The 13,396-nt window shown below is 41.0% G+C and overlaps 1 protein-coding gene across 6 annotated transcripts in view; it reads left to right on the top strand.

Annotated features, from left to right (window-relative positions):
• Positions 1-13,396, top strand: part of IQSEC1 (IQ motif and Sec7 domain ArfGEF 1) — a 1,458,014-nt gene that overhangs the window by 517,733 nt on the left and 926,885 nt on the right. The gene's annotated exons all lie outside the window — the stretch shown is intronic.

The raw sequence follows: 13,396 nt of genomic DNA, 5'->3' as shown, positions 1-13,396 counted from the left end.
AGATTCATACCAAACACAAAGTGCCTGGCATTGTCGGGATCAAAGTCGGGTGACTGTGGTGCCGTACCAGTGTGAACCCGGCCTGTAGGGGTATGTAGCAGTAGCTGCAGCTGTCTCTGATCATGATCATTAAGCTTTGCTGTAATCTGCAGAATGAGCTTGTGAGAGAGGGAATATTGACAGTGAGATAGTTGTCGGGAGTTGGAATTATGTGGTGACAGATTGAGAAATGGCCATCTTTTGCTTAGTGGTGAAGGATAAAAAAAAAATCTTGCAGTGTAGTTGTTAACTGATGTCACTCTGCCTGGGGGGCACAGTACTGCTTGCCATTTTCCCTGGGTGCTTCAGAGATTAAAGAAAGAGACACCCCCCTGTGTGCCAGATGTAACTTGTTACCTCAGATGACGTGTTCCTTTTATCCAAGGAAATAGGCATAGATTTTAAGATGTCTCTTTATTAAATATCACTTTTAATCTGCTGTTAACTGTTTGAAAGACTTTTGCCTGAAGTAGTTATAGTGTATGTTACCCTAAATATTTATGTTTTTCTATGTGTGTGCTCTTTATCATTTTCATTTAGTTCTTATATCTGAATCACCTGGTTGATCCTGCCAGTCCCCTTTCTTCCTTGTTCTAAACTGACTGCACAAAGCAAGGAAGCTCGCTTCCTCCTGCAAAATGTATTGATAGGATAAACACTCCTAGCATTCTTAAATATATATATATATATATATATATAAGGACAATTTATTTTAGAATTAAATTTTTTTTTTTTTGTGGAACAATTGTACAATTGTATTCAATAGTTGAAACTTTCATTTGGCTATATAGCATGCATTTTCACGCTCGTAAACGCTTTTTAGCCAAGCATTAATTTGCGACTTTACTATAACACTTGGTAAAAAATGAATGAGAGTTAAAATGTGAGTATTTTACATGTCTGTGAATGCGCACTTGTGCTGGTATATAGTTGTAGAAAGGGGGAATTTATCTCTTCTCGGACTTTCAATGATATTTCAGTTTATACATCAGTTTTTTTTTCAGCAGTTTAAAAGCAGATCATCTTAAACACTAAACCACATATTTAAGAGCCATTTAGGCTATCATATCATGCTCTAAACATTATTTCCATGTGCAATTCCTCCATTTCTTGCTGGGCTAATGATTTAGACAGTCTCTGTTGTCTGTGACCTATAGTGAATTTGATTTTGTGGGTATTTTTTCCCGAGCGCTATAGTGAATTCCATTTTCATGCTAATTTACGCGGTTTTGCTATTTTGCGAGTAATTATTCTTGCACTGGCTTATTCGCGCTATAGTAAATCAACCCCTGTATGTGAACTCACTACAAAGTATATTCACATGGGCAGTACGTTTAAAAGGCTAAAAATAAAACCTTTTTGGCTCACAAGCAAAGTTAAAAAAAACTATAAATAAGAAGAAAAGAGCCTTTAAAAAATATGAAAATTAAGGAACACTATCACCCTTTAAATGTTACAAAGAATATAACAGAATACGTAAAAGGGAAGTCAAGGCTGCAAAAATTCCAAACAAATGACAGATTGCAAAAGAATGTAGGACAAACCCCAAAAAATATAAAAATTGTTAAAAGGTCAGGTCTGAACATGTAGACCCTTTACAAAATAATCTAGAGTGGGTGAGTGGGGACAAAGAGAATGCAAATTTATTAAAATCCCTTTTCAGCTCTATGTATACAAAGGAGCATGGGGGAGCTCATGTCCATAATGGGGATGATATTGCCCCAAATTATCCACAGTGGCTAAAAGTTAATATGGTCCAGAATTATTTAGACAGAATAAAGGTGAATAAAGCACCTGGACCAGATGGCATCCACCCTCAGATCCTAAAATAATTGAGCTCTGTCATTTCATAGCCATTGTTTTTGATTTTTAGGAACTCTTTAATGGCTGGCGTAGTACCACTAGATTGGCATAAAGCCAATGTAGTGCCTACATTTAAAAAGACATCAAAGTCTTTACCAAGTAACTTTTATAGACCTGTTAGTTTAACCACTTAACAACCGCCCATTGCCGATAAACAGCTTCAGGGTGGTTGTTTAACTCTGAGAGGCCGTTAATTAACGGCCTCCCAGAATTCTGCTCTCGCGCCCCCTGGGGCACGCACACGAGAGCATCCGTGACCTCTCATCACGGATCACGGTAAACGGCCGCTCATCGCGGCCGTTTACCATGTGAGCGCTCCGTCAAATGACGGAGTGATCACTTGTAAACAAACCGGCTTTCATGTTATGACGCCGGTTCCTCCCTCCCCCTCTCTGTACCGATCGGTACAGCGGAGGGGAAAGAGATCGGTGTCCGCAGCGCTGTGGACTGCATCTGCAGTGCCCACATCGCTGCTCACCAAATTTAACCCCTCCATACCCTGGCAATACCAGCTAATACTGTGCAATACCCCCCAATACTGTGCAATACCCCCCAATACCCCCCCAGTACTCTGCAATACCCCCCAATACTCTGCAATACCCGCCAATACTCTGCAATACCCGCCAATACTCTCCAATACCCGCCCAATACTCTCCAATACCCGCCCAATACTCTCCAATACCCACCCAATACTCTGCAATACCCGCCAATACTTTGCAATACCCGCCAATACTCTGCAATACCCGCCAATACTCTGCAATACCCCGCCAATACTCTGCAATACCCCGCCAATACTCTGCAATACCCCGCCAATACTCTGCAATACCCCGCCAATACTCTGCAATACCCAGCCAATACTCTGCAATACCCAGCCATACTTGGAGATACCCTGCAATACCCAGCCATAGACACCCCCCCCCCTCACCGCCCTCCGGTGCTTCTACCAACTCGCCAATGCAATCAAAGCCAGCATTTTTTTAATTTTTATTTCAGGCTTCCCACCCTAGAGGTGAGATGTGGGGTCCTATTTGCCCCCCAGATCTCAGATTTAAAGAGCCCCTGTCCCCATGTGCTCGCATGCAGAAGCGAACGCATACGTAAGCCCTGCCCACACATGAAAACGGTGTTTAAACCACACATGTGAGGTATCGCCGTGAACGTTAGAGCAATAATTCTAGCCCTAGACCTCCTCTGTAACTCAAAACATGTAACCAGTAAAAAAAAATTTAAGCGTCGCCTATGGGGATTTTTAAGTAGCGACGTTTGGCACCATTCCACGGGCATGTGCAATTTTGAAGAGTGACATGTTCGATATCTATTTACTCAGCATAACTTCATCTTTCACTTTATGCAAAAATTGGGCTAACTTTACTGTTTTTTTTTTTTTAAGCACAAAACAGTTTTTTCCCCCAAAAAAACGCCTTCGAAAAATTGCTGCGCAAATACCGTGTGAGATAAAAATTTGCAACGACCACCATTGTATTCTCTAGGGTCTTTGCTAAAAAAAATATATAATGTTTTGGGGTTCTATGTAATTTTCTAGCAAATAAATGATGATTTTTACATGTAGGAGAGAAATGTCAGAATTGTCCTGGGTGCTCCAGAACACCTGATGGCGCTCCCTGCATGTTGGGCCTCTGTATGTGGCCAGGCTGTGTAAAAATCTCACACATGTGGTATCGACGTACTCGGGTGTAATAGCAGAATGTGTTTTGGGGTGTAATTTGTGGTATGCATATACTGTGTGTGAGAAATAAACTGATAATATGAAAATTTTGTGGAAAAAAAAAAATCTTGATTTTGCAAAGAATTGTGGGAAAAAAATGACAACTTCAAAAAACTCATCATGCCTCTTACTAAATACCTTGGAAGGTCTTCTTTCCAGAAAGGGGTCATTTGGGGGTATTTGTAATTTTATGGCATGTTAGGGTCTCAAGAATTGAAATAGGCCGTCAGTCCTTCAGGTGTGATCAATTTTCAGATATTGGCACCATGGCTTGTGGACTCTATAACTTTCACAAAGACCAAATAATATCCACCAATTTGTACTTATTTTTACCAAAGATATGTGGTGGTATAAATTTTGGCCAAAATTTATGAAGAAAAATTACTAATCTGCTAAATTTTATAACAGAAACAAAGAAAAATTCATTTTTTTACAGAATTTTCGGTCTTTTTTCTTTTATAGTACAAAAAATAAAAAACCCAGCGGTGATTAAATACCACCAAAAGAAAGCTCTATTTGTGTGAAAAAAGGACAAAAATTTCATATGGGTACTGTGTTGCATGACTGAGTAATTGTCATTCAAAATGTGAGAGCACCAAAAGCTGAAAATTGGTCTGGTTATTAAGGGTGTTTAAGTGCCCAGTGGTCAAGTGGTTAACTTCAATAGTTGGCAAGACACTGGAGAATTTAATAAAAGATTTAATAAAATAAAAGACCACATAGATGAGTTCTTGCTGAGGAAAAAAAAATATTTTAAGCAACAAACAGCATGGATTCATGAGAGACAGACTTTGTCAGGCAAATCTGATTTCATTTTATGAGGAGGTAAGTAAAAGCTTAGACAAAGAAGTCACTGTGGACGTAGTATAAATGGATTTTGCAAAAGCGTTTGACACAGTTCACTACACACGGGTAATGTGTAAGGTCTATAGGCCTGGAAAAATCAGTTTGTAATTGGATAGAAAACTGGCTAAAAGACCATATTCACAGTAGTGGTTAATGATTTATAATCTGAATGGTCTAGGGTTGTCAGGGGTGTACCTTAAGGTTCATTGTTGGGACCCTTACTTTTTAATATTTATAAATGATATAGGGTCTGGGATTAAAAGTACAATTTCAGTCTTTGCAGTTGACACCAAGCTATGCAGTGGAATAATGTCTTTACAGGATGTCTCCAATTTACAAGCCAACCTCAATGCACTGTTTAAATGGGCAACTATGTGGCAAATGAGGTTTAATGTTAATAAATGTAAAGTTATGCATTTGGGGGCTTAGAATATGCATGTATCATACATAGGGAGAGAGTACAACTGTGGAGAATGATCTGGGTATTCTGGTAGATCATAAGCTTCATAATGGCAACAATGCCAAGCAGTGGTTTCCAAAGCAAGCTAAAATCCTTTCTTGTATTAAGAGAGTTTTGGACTCCAGAGAAAAAAAATGTAATTTTGCCCCTGTAAAAATCATTAGTAAGACCTCATTTGGAATATGAAGTTCACTTTTGGTCACCAGTTCATAAAAAGGATATTGGGAGACTGGAGAAAATGCAGAAAGGAGCAACCAAACTGATAAGAGGCATAGAGGACCTCGGCTATAAGGAGAGATTAGAGGAACTGAATTTATTCTCTCTTGAGAAGAGGAGATTGAGGGGAACATATAATGAACTGAGTTATTCACTTTAAGGTCATCACATAGGCCAACTCTGTATGTCTAGAATAAACGAGATTTAATGTCCAAATACTGAAAGGTTTCTTCACAGTAAGAGCTGTGAAAATGTGGAATAGACTCCCTCAATAGGTGGTTCTGTCCAGCTCAGTGAATTGCTTTAAATGGGGCCTGGATTCTTTCCTAAATGTACATAATATGACTGGATATTAACATTTATAGGTAAAGTTTATCCAGGGAATATCCAATTGTCTCTTGGGGGATCAGGAAGGAATTATTTCCCCTGCTGGAGCAAATTGGATCATGCTTTGCTGTTTTTTTTTGCCTTCCTCTGGATCAACTGTGGGTATATAATTGTGTATATATGATTGTTTTCGTTTTTATTGGTTGAACTAGATGGATTTGTGTCTTTCAACCAGATTATGTAACTATAAGCCAAGCTATGCACAACGTGGCAAACAGTATACATGGCCAGATTTTGAGAGAGGGAGGGGCTTAAATGAGGATCATTAAACTGAATCTGTAGCTAGTTTCTCTATACACTGCATACATATAACAGACCTTGTACCCACAAAGTATTCCAAATTACTGTGCCACAACTGACAGCCTCCCAGACACAAATGAGCCTCAGGACAAAATATAATTTTTAAAACAATTTACGTTTCTATTACATATGCTTTTTTGCACACACAAAGGATATAATTTAGTCTGACTGAGGCAAACATGTTATACTTACCTACACTGTGCAGCTTGTTTTGCACAGAGTGGTCCCGAACCTGGTCTTCTGGGGTCCCTCGGCAGCTGTCTCAGCTTCCTCCTGCAAGTACTTCTCACGTTCATGCAAGCTCCCTCGCATGGTGAGAAGCACATGCAGGCGTGCTCCCGTGATACAGCTGGTGGCTATAACTGCTAGCTGTATGACTCGGCCCTGCCCCCGGCGTGCCGCATCATTGGATGTGATTGACAGCAGCGCAAGCCAATGGCTGCGCTGCTTTCAATCCATCCACTCTAGCCATAAATAGTCCCCAACCCGGCGCCATTTACATGCGCCAGCTGCGTGTGAGGTCATCGGGCCTGATCTCCCGCATTGCGCACGTACGAACAATCACGCACAAGTGTGCGTGCCGGAACTGCAGCCAAAGGGCACAACGATAGCCCAAGTTGCGACTGCACTAGTGTGAGGCATTCCCAGAGGACCTCAGGCTCAGCTCCCAGCTCCAAGGAGACCACACATCCACCAAAGGGAAAAAGAGAAAGGGTGCACCCGACACGCTGCTGCAGTGCAAACGGGTCTTAAAACGTCAGTGCTCACAACAGATACAAACACAATTGTTGCAAAAGCATTTACTTGTAACAAACATAGAAGATGGAAATCATTAATCATGATTAAATCCATGAATAAAAACAATAATATAATACAATTATACATAAACAGAAACATAGACCCTGCTATCCACCCAATGAATTAGTGATGGCTAAACTTTTTTGGGGGGGGGGGGGGTGACAAACAAGGTCCACCCGCACTAACCTCTCCATGGCTTCCTCAGTTTCTCCTCCCTGCCAACACGATCCACCCCGATTGGCCAGGAGGAGATATTTAGATACCATCCAATCCAATCTGCTAGATGAATGGGGAATGTGATCCCCATCCATCTGTTTTTAGCAAACCAGATCGGATGCAGGTGGGTGCGAACACATGTCCATTTACATCAGCTTCTCCATAAAGAAAAATAGGTGGTTCGATTGGGCCTGCCTGAAAAACAGAAAGGCAGACCCATCCAGTCTGCTTGTGTGAAAGGGGCCTAAGGCCTTGTTCAAACAGAGCATACATAGCATACCTTTACAGGGATGCACAGGTGTTCAGTGCATCTCTGTGAAGGCAGTCCCATTGATGTAATTTGTGATGTAGCAACTGCATGAACAGATCCGTTGCTCCAAATTTTTCATCCATGTAGGTCTGCATGCATGTCCCTGAGCTCACACTGTCTGCGTTCGGGGTCATGTACCCACACGGATGTGAGATTGGGAACAGCAACTATGCCTGTGCAGCCTTTGCATCCAAATTTACATTAATGGAACTGCCTCTATGGGGATGCACGGAACAGAATGCCTGTGCATTCCTGTGAGGGTAAACATGGCCCTCCATGGGTGTACACTTTAGTATGCCACATGTGGACGATGCTTTAGTAGTAATTTAGCCAGAATTTTGTAAGTTATGGTTTTATGTGCACTGTTTTTTCGTGAAAATAGCTATTTTTTGTAAAAATAGCGATATGAACATTTGCGCAATTATTGCGGGGCCCACAAAATCAGTAGCACTTTTTTTTATTCTATGGGTCATGTGCTTTCAGAAAATGTCTAGTTTGAGGGTGTCTTTTCAAATTGTTTTTATTTACAGTTTTGCGTGCCTTCAGGTTTCACCATTTCACAAAAAGATGCAATTTAAAATGTACAAATATTTGTTGTTTACTAACTCAATACAGTTTTAATATTGTAGGGCCTTAAAAATCAGTAGCACCTTCTTTTTATTCTACTGGTCCTATGCTTTTAGAAAATATATGGTTTGGGGAGTCTATAACAAACTCTGAAACCTGGAAGGGAACAATGAAAACCTTCAGACTTTTACAGCAATGTGGTTATTTCCATTTTTGCGTACTTTCAGTTTTAACCATTTTGTAAAAAGGTGCAATTAAAAAATTACAAATATTTTTTATGTATTAGCTCAATACGCGTTAAGCTTTTATATTTAGCAGGAATTTACTGTTTTTTTTTATCCGCTAAAAATTATTTTAGAAAATGTTTTTCGCAAATATATTGTTTAATAAATATTTGCGCAAATATCGTTGTGCCTTAACAATCAGAAGTACCTTATTTTTATACTACTGGTCCTATGCTTTAAGAAAAAATGTGATTTGGGGGGTCTTAGACTCTGGAAGCTGTAAGGGAACAATGAAAACCTTCAGATATTTAGAGAATCGTGTTTATTTATCATTCATGTTTGTGTACATTCAAATTCTACCATTTTGCAAAATGGCGTAATTTAAAAATGATAAATATTTATTAACTCAATACAGGTTAAGCTTTTATCTTTAGTAGGAATCTAGCAGGTGGGCACAACTTACGTATGTGTTTGCTTCTGCGTGTGAGCACACAAGAACAGGGTTACTTTACTTTTTTTTATATTGTTAATTGTACTTTTATTTTTCTAGTTTGACACTTTTTTTTTTATCACTTTTATTTCTATTACAAGGAATGTTAACATCCCTTGTAATAGGAATAAGCATGAAAGGTTGTCTTTACAGGGAGATATGGGGGTCAATAAATCTTACCACTAAACTGGGAAGCCTGAAATAAAAAAATAAAAAAAACTTTCTCAGCCCAGGCGGCGCCATTTTTCTTGAATGCCATCCGAACGATCATAGAGACTCCGGAGACCATCTGGTCTGCCAGAAATCTCTATGGTCAGCATCCGGGGCGGCAAATCCCTTCTCTGGTTTGCCGATGGCAGCGACGAGCCTCGGAGAAGCCACGGAGGGCAGCGGTAGGGGAGAAGTCCCCTCTCACCCCCGTAAGAATGATTGAGCGACTGAACAGCCGCTATGATTGTCCTTATGGTGTAGGGAATCGCTGGCTGAAAAAGAAGATTTCTGGATGATGTCTGTAACTGCAGTCATTATTCGGATATCACTGCATGAAGTCAAGGATGTCATATGATGGCAGGAAGCGGTTAAAGTATATTTTTTTGCATATAAAGTTCTATAGACATCCTATTATTCCAAAAGCACCATCTAAAGGACCCTTGGAAGAATTTAGTAAAGTAGGTAAGACAATTTTCTGTTATGGTTTTTAAAATATTAATCAACCAGTGACTCATCCAAGACCCTAATCCGCTGCTGACCGGATTTCCCTTTTGAATGTAAACAAAAGTGCGGGATTGCTGGTTATGTTATTACACAAATGTGTTATTTGCCATATTTGGACAATTACGGGAATCTTCCTGCTGGCATCTAAATGACATGAGTTTTATATTAAGGCAATCAAAGCTGCTATCAGGCTGAAAGCTCCAATATATAGACACTCCAGCTGCCATACCTCCATGCAACAAATCATTTCTGTCATGTACATTGTTCTATGGAGACATCACATAATTTGAAAGGGTGTCTATGACCTTTTTTATGAATTCCAGGGCCTATTTATATAAGGGGACAGGCACCAGCCACCAATATGAAAGGGGATAACTAAAGGAAAAGATGTTTGTATGTGATGGGACTGAAAACCATGACAGAAACAATAGAGTTCAGATGAGGGCCTGGGATTACTAAGCAAAGAATGTTAGTTATGTTAAATTGTAAATGTGATTTTTCAACTTTTTGTAAAATTTTTTAAAAACTTTTTTTATTTTCTTAACAAACACAAAACAATACAAACTCACAATGGCACAGCCAACATCTGGCTATTAACAGGGAAGAGACTCACACAGGGATCACAAGGTATGGTTACAGTAGACTATCTACGACTACCATCGTATAACAACAACAACAAAATGCTGTCATGGCTCCTGCCCTATGGGTGGACTCACACTGAGCTAGCACACCTAGAGTAACCCGCTAACCCTGGTTGGTCTATTAGGATGTTAAGGAGAGCATCATGTATCAGAGAGGTCACCTAATTTGTTGCAGCAGTGGATGGTTCCGCTAACCACTTACTCCAGACTCTGTCATGTTTTTTTCAGACAATGTGTATAGGTGTCCCTGTGAAGGGATATCACATTGTTAACAAGTGTTTTCCATGAGCCTATAGAGGGAGGAGTCTTTCGCTTCCAGCATAGAACAATGGATTTCCTGGCATAGATCAGCAGGAGACCCAACAAGGTTCTCTCAGCCACTCTGGGCACCAAGTCCTCCACCAGCCCCAGCAGGAATATTCTTGGGAAAGGAGCAATAGAGATACTTAGCAGATCATTCACCTCTGAAAGAATTTGTGACCAGAAACCTGTAATTAACGGGCAGGACCAAAAGATGTTAAGTCCCCGGGGGGAATGGTCACAACGCCAGCACCCCGGGGAGAGAGAAGACCTCATCTTGTGCACCCAAGCGGGAGTAAGATATGCCCTATGGACAATCTTGTATTGAATGAGGCTGTCTCTCAAGGAAACCAATATTTAAAATGGGAAGTCCCAAACATCCTCCCAGTCCTCAAAGTCCATCTCAGGAAGATCCCGGCCCCATTGTTGATGGAGCCTGGACAGCTCAAGAGAAGAGACCCGGAGGAGATGTGCATATAGCACTGAGGTGAGTTTTTCGGTACAATCAAAACGCGAAATCTGCTCCAGGTCGGATTGCACCATCTGCCTTTTACGTGGAGGGAACTGAGCCCTGAAAGCATGGGACAACTGTATATATCTGAATTTGTGCGAGAGCGGGACATTGTGGTGAGACATTAAGTGATCAAAGGAGAATATCGTTAGGTCTGCAGTGGTACCTGGCCCATATCACAAGGTCTGGAATCTCGAGAAAGTGTTGTAGGTTGGGATTGTTCCAGAGCAGTGCGTTCGAGGACACATCAGTCAGAGGATACTTTTCACAGGTCAGACCTTCTCTCCAGGCCCTAAGGGTGGTACGCGTGGAAGGGTTTGGGTCGTATGGAGCCTTTGGACCCCGCAAAAGGAGAACATTTTAACACTGCCTTTGTTTATAAACATACAGTGCATCTGGAAAGTATTCACATCGCTTGAGTTTTTGCACATTTTGTTACATTACAGCCTTATTTCAAAATTGATTAAATTCATTATTGTCCTCAAAATTCTACAAACAATACCCCATAATGACAACGTGCAAGTAGTATATTTGACATCTTTGTTAATATATATAAAAAAAAAAAAAAAAAAAAAAAAAAAAAGTATTCACAACCTTTGCCATGACACTCAGAACTGAGCTCAGGTGCATCCTGTTTCCACTGACCATCCTTGAGATGTCTTTACAACTTGATTGGAGTCCACCTGTGGTGAATTCAGTTGAGTGGACATGATTTGGAAAGGCACACACCTGTCTATATAAATCCCACAGTTAACAGTGCATGTCAGAGCACAAACCAAGCCGTGAAGTCCAAGGAATTGTCTGTAGACCTCCGAGACAGGATTGTATCGAGGCACATATCTGGGGAAGAGTACAGAAACATTTCTGCAGCCTTGAAGGTACCAATGAGCACAGTGGCCTCCATAATCCGTAAATGGAAGAAGGTTTTAACCACCAGGACTCTAACTAGAGTGAGCCACCCGGTCAAACTGAGCGATCAGGGGAGAAGGGCCTTGGGGAGCTGACCAAGAACCCGATGATCACTCTGACAGAGCTCCAGCTATTCTCTGTGGAGAGAGGAGAACCTTCCAGAAGAACAACCATCTCTGTAGCACTCCACCAATCAGACCTGTATTGTAGAGTAGTCAGACAGAAGCCACTCCTCAGTAAAAGGCACATGACAAGCCCGTGAGGAGTTTGCCAAAAGGCACTTGAAGGACTCTTAGACCATGAGAAACAAAATTCTCTGGTCTGATGAAACAAATATTGAACTCTTTGGCCTCAATGGCAAGCGTCCTGTCTGGAGGAAACCAAGCACCACTCATCACGTGGCCAATACCATCCCTACAGTGAAGTATGGGGAGACTAGTCACGATCGAGAAAAAGGCGAATGCGGCAATGTACTGAGACATCCTTGATGAAAACCTTTTCTAGAGCGCTCTGGACCTCGGACTGGAGCGAAGGTTCATCTTCCAACAGGACACACAAGATAACATAGGAGTGGGTATGGGACAACTCTGTGAGTGTCCTTGTGTGGCTTAGCCAGAGACCAGACTTGAACCAGATTGAACATTTCTGGAGCGATCCCACCTAATGGAGCTTGAGAGGTCCTGCAAAGAAGAATGGGAGAAACTGCCTAAAAATAGGTGTGGCAAGCTTGTAGCATCATGCTCAAAAAGACTTGAGGCTGTAATTGGTGCCAAAGATTGTTTCAACAAAGTATTGAACAAAGACTGTGAATACTTATGTACATGTCTTTTTTTTTTTATAAATTTGCAAAGATTTCAAACAAACTTCTTTCACATTGAATAAAATAATGCATTTAATCCATTTTTGAATAAGGCTGTAACATAAATGTGGAAAAAGTGAAGCGATGTGAATATTTTCCGGGTTTGCACTGTACAGCAGTCTCCTCTCTCTCGATTAAGGATGAGCTCAGGTGTGTTTGCAACCCGCACATGCAAAGCCCGCCAGGAAGTCGGCACTGCACATGGCTAATTGCAAGCAGTGAGACATTTAGCTGATCCGCGGCTGCAGAGATCAAGAAATGTCTCACTGGCTGTGATTAACGCTGTGCAGTGCCAACTTACTGGCGGGCTCTGCACGTGCGGGTTTCGAACATGCCTGAGCTCATTCTTACTCTCAATTGTGAAGGGTAAGGAAGCACTACATGTTTGTAAACACAGAAGGAACGAGAATTGTAGCAGATCGAGGCTGGGGGTTTTTAAAATGCCATTGATCAACATTGATTGTGGGATTGTTTTTCTACAGCTGGAGCAGGGTAATTTTACCATTGATGAGTTGGAGGTGGGAATTTTTATGCTACTAATCATTATGCTTGGGGGTGAGGGGATTTGGTGCAACATAGCCACACCCATTTTTTTCTTGAACATCTGTTCAATGTAATGGCAACCTAAACTTTTATGCCAGGCAGCAACTCAAATCCTTGCTTGGTAGAAAAATTTACAACACTCTAAGTTATTGCCCTGCCTGGTGTGCCTACAGTGTCTACCGTGATGGTTAATGTCTCAGCAGACAGAGTTTAAGATGTTCAGCAGTATTCTAAGAACATTGTGTAAACTGTAGGTTCACACAAGTTATATGTTATTTATGAGTGGAGCCATTTTCTTCAATATTTCTTCTGCACACCCAGCAGATTCCCAGAAAAGTATACAAAACTGTCAAGCAGTTTAAATCTCCAGCATCTATCAGGAACTGTAGTGTCAGTTTTGGATGGCCTGACCCTTTAACCATCACGCATGGGTTTTCATGTAGGGCTTGTTCACACTGGAACATGGTGCGGGAAAAT

Source organism: Lithobates pipiens, unplaced genomic scaffold (assembly GCF_037356315.1).
Source record: "Lithobates pipiens isolate NorthernLeopardFrog02 unplaced genomic scaffold, aLitPip1_a1.2 Scaffold_23, whole genome shotgun sequence".
NCBI lineage: Eukaryota > Metazoa > Chordata > Amphibia > Anura > Ranidae > Lithobates > Lithobates pipiens.
Note: the sequence above shows the minus strand (reverse complement) of the source record. Positions and strands in the feature narration are given on the sequence as shown.